The sequence below is a fragment of the Amblyomma mixtum genome, chromosome 8, assembly GCF_055824585.1.
Source record: "Amblyomma mixtum isolate Tamu chromosome 8, ASM5582458v1, whole genome shotgun sequence".
In the NCBI taxonomy this organism is placed as follows: domain Eukaryota; kingdom Metazoa; phylum Arthropoda; class Arachnida; order Ixodida; family Ixodidae; genus Amblyomma; species Amblyomma mixtum.
The window spans coordinates 25,516,908-25,520,874 of record NC_143019.1 but is presented as its reverse complement, the minus strand read 5'-3'; positions in this window follow the sequence as shown (position 1 = coordinate 25,520,874).

The following is a 3,967-nucleotide window of genomic DNA, read 5'->3' as shown; positions in this document are numbered from 1 at the left end:
CAATTAAAATAGGTTTCTGAGCAAAGGGAGAAACTCGGTCAAGGCGCACGTTGACTGTCTAAAGTGCAGAGCCGAACGCGCTTTCCGCGCCACTTTGAGTGCCTCTGTGGCACTGGTGAAGTCACCGCTGCATGACGTCACACATAATTAAGTACTCATTACTGAGTAATTGGTTTCTTGGTTGATTTATTGGGTTTTTAACGTCCGTAGCCGCCGTGGTGGCTCAGTGCTCTTACAAAAATGACTTTTGAGCTTCAGTTGACGCCTTGTTGAGCTCCTGTTGAATCAACTGGAAACCAACATGAACTCAATGTATGTTGAGCCTACTCAACACCTGCTACACAGAATTTCTGCTGAGCGTAGTCAAGAGATGAACTGTTGAGCAATTCCGGTTGAATTTATGTTGAATCATCCTAAGGCAGCCGTTTCTAAGCCTAACTAAATGAAATCATTTCTACATCCATCGTATAAACAGAATCTGATAACATTACACATATTACGCATCCAGCACTCGTTAAAACTCTCATAAACCGCTCAGTCATTTTCTTGCATAGAAAAAAGTGCTAGCAGTACAATATGCTCATTCAGGCATACCTACTTTGGAAAATTCGTATGTGTTCTCATTACAAAAGCGCTTAATTAGTGCTTTATTTATGCTGTTTATGAACGAATCAAGGTAGTCAAATAATAGACCGTTGCATGTGAACTTGATTACTCCTACTACACATAAAATAAATAAATATTAATAGTAATAACTGACATAACTTTGATGATCGGCAGGCCCCAACCTGCGCAGGTCCGGACACCCCTAAGTAGGTCTATATAAGGGCGAAGCCGAGGTCGCACTTAAGATCGTAAGATGAACTCTTACTCTGTTCATGCTATAGCAGGCGTGGCGCCCGATCACTTCCCCTACCCCTTCCAGAGAGGCATGGGAGACTGCCCTTCTCAACTGCTCCTCGCTTGAGTCCCAAAGGGCTCTGTTGAGACGGGGCATTGTCATGCGGTGTCCCGGACTAGGGACGCCGACCATGTAGCGTGGCCACTCTGTGGCTCCCAAACTCTATTTCAGTAATTAAAAGTTTTCACCACCACCACCCGATCACTCTGCTTAACGCAGATTACAAGATCGTGGTGGTGGTGGTGGTGAAAACTTTTAATTACTGAAATAGAGTTTGGGAGCCACAGAGTGGCCCCGCTACATGGTCGGCGTCCCTAGTCCGGGACACCGCATGACAATGCCCCGTCTCTAGCCCGTTTCACAAGAGCCCTTTGGGACTCAAGCGAGGAGCAGTTGAGAAGGGCAGTCTCCCATGCCTCTCTGAAAGGGGTAGGGGAAGGGGGGAGGTGGGGATTTTGAGTACATGCTCACATCATGTGGAAGATATCACAGGTCTCCCCACAGTGTGGGCATCGCCCATCCGGGTTAGGATCGTAATGCTTTAAGATTGCAGGACAGAGTAGAGTACCTGTCTGCAGGCGCCTTAAAGTTCGCTCCTCCGTCTTACTCAGCCCCTTTGCAGGGGCCGGGAAAAGGCGGTGGATGTCGCTATAATGCGTTATAATTTCCTTGAATCGCAGCAGCGGCTGGTTAGTCTCCGAGCCAGAAGTGCTGGGATGAGGAGCCCGGTGAGTAAGCGCTCGGGCAGCCGCGTCAGCGGCCTCATTACCTCGTAAGCCCTGGTGGCCACGAGCCCAAATGATTCTTTTGGGTGTTGGATCAGTGGCAGTCCGTCTTAGAATGCAAGCAGCTAAGGGGGAGATCTCCCCTGCCAAGTAAGGATCACATGCTTTTCGGGAGTCCGTAATGATGATTCTCGAATTGGCGTGGGTGGCAGCAAGCGCTATCGCTACTTCCTCGGCTCGCATTGAATTCGGGGCTCGAAAAGAGAGTCCATCAACGTGCATTTCCTGGTGAACGACAGCGGCCATGTAAAATCCTGTGGGCGATGGGCCTGCTACGTCTACATAATATACACCGGGTCGGGAGCCGTGTTGTCTCTCAAGAGCCCGAGCCCGCGCTTGTCGCCTGTTTAAGTGCATGTCGGTGTCCATGTTACGGGGGAGCGGGGAGACCCAGAGCATATGGCGCCACAGTACTGGGATACGCTCCGCCTCCTCTGGAGTGCAGTCGTGTTGGATGTGTAAGCGGTTTAGCAGGCGGCGCCCAGGGGCCGTCTGCATGAGCCGCGTGTATTGGTTCACGAGGTGGGCCTCCCGCAGCTCCTGGTAGGAGTTTAGCACCCCCAATGCCTTGAGTTTGGCATTAGAGGCAGCCACCGGGACATCCAGGGCTCGCTTAGTTGCCTTGCGGATGACGGCGTCTATTCGAGCCTCGTCTTGCTTAGTAGTGCGGAGATATGGCACGGCGTAGAGGATCCGGCTAGTCACGAAGGCATAGACGAGCCGAAGCGCGTCCCTGCCCCGCAGACCACCCCGCTTGTTGGAAACGCGGCGGATCATGCGCCCTACCTGTTCGCCTACTCTCTTGAGTTTCAGAATGGTGGAGTCCGGTCTGAGTCTGTGGTGAATGAAAAGACCGAGAATACGGAGCTCCTCCACCTCTCTAATAGGACCTCCTGACAGATGTGTCCTATCCTTTGGGTTCGCTCTGACATGCAAAAGCTCTGATTTCGCTGGAGCACAGTGGAGCCCACAGTCAATAGCATACGCATCGACTATGGAAGCGGCCTGCTGAAGGCGGGCCTCCATGTCCCCAAGGCTCCCCTCAGTGGTCCAAATTGTAATGTCATCTGCATATAACGCGTGTTGAATGCCTTCCACCCTGGCCAGTTGCTTTGGGAGGCGCATCATAGCTATGTTGAACAGGAGCGGTGATAGCACCGCTCCCTGAGGGGTACCCCGTGTTCCCATCATGTAAGGGCCGTATTCCTCGCCCTCAATCCGAAGAAAGGCCTGGCGATTAGTCAAGAAATCTCTTACATACGCATAGGCCCTAGCCCCACAATCGGTAGAACTCAAGTTGGCCAGGATGCTTCCGTGTTTAACATTGTCAAAAGCCCCTTTCAGATCAAGGGCGAGGATGGCTTTGTCATTGTGTTGCATAGTTGTGGGTCGTATTACATCCCTGTGCAGCTGGAGAAAGACATCCTGTGCAGACATGTGGGGGCGAAACCCGAACATGGTGACTGCAAAGAAGCCCTTACTCTCCAGGTATGGAGAGAGGCGATCCCGAACCATCGTCTTCATAAGCCTGCCCGCACATGAGGTCAGTGATATGGGCCTCAGGTTGTCCGTATTCACGGCCTTACGGCGTCACTGCTGGCCAAAAGGTTGAGCAAGGTTTTAGCGGTGCTTGTAAACCCTGCGCAGACCTGCAGTGTGCCCGGAGGCTCGGTTTTCTCGTCTCTCGCACTAACGCGTGACTTGTTCACGTTCACCTAGAGAACGGGAATCCCGGGTTGTTTCGTCTCGCTCGATCAGGCTAAAGCCTTTTATCGTGTCGAGCACCGCTACCTATTCGGCGTCCTCGGGGCTTTCGGCTTTCCGCCAGAGTTCGTGGAGCGTTTAGAGCAGCTGTATTCGGGCCTCACAGCCCGTTTGCTTTTTAACGGCTCGTTAAGCGACCCGTTTAGTATAGAACGCGGCATTAGACAGGGCTGTCCCCTGTCGCCAATGTTGTTCGTCCTATGCTTGGACCCATTCGTGCGCCGTATAGCAGCGAGTCCATCTGGCTGGCTGCGAGGCTGGAGTGTCCTTCCGACGGGGGTCCGCATCGCTGCGTAGGGTATCGCTCCTTCTTCGCGGTGTCCCCAGTGCGGTGCGACCGAGACCCTCGAGCACGCAATGTTCGAGTGCGTCGTGGCGCGCACTTTTTGGAGAATTTTGTCCCGCATGTTTTTTGTAACTCTCGACGCGCGCACTAGGCCGCGCGGCATTTTTGTGCGCCTGCTCCTTTGTGTGGGCGCTTTTGTGTTGTGGCGCCAGCGTGGCGTCGCGTCTCTAC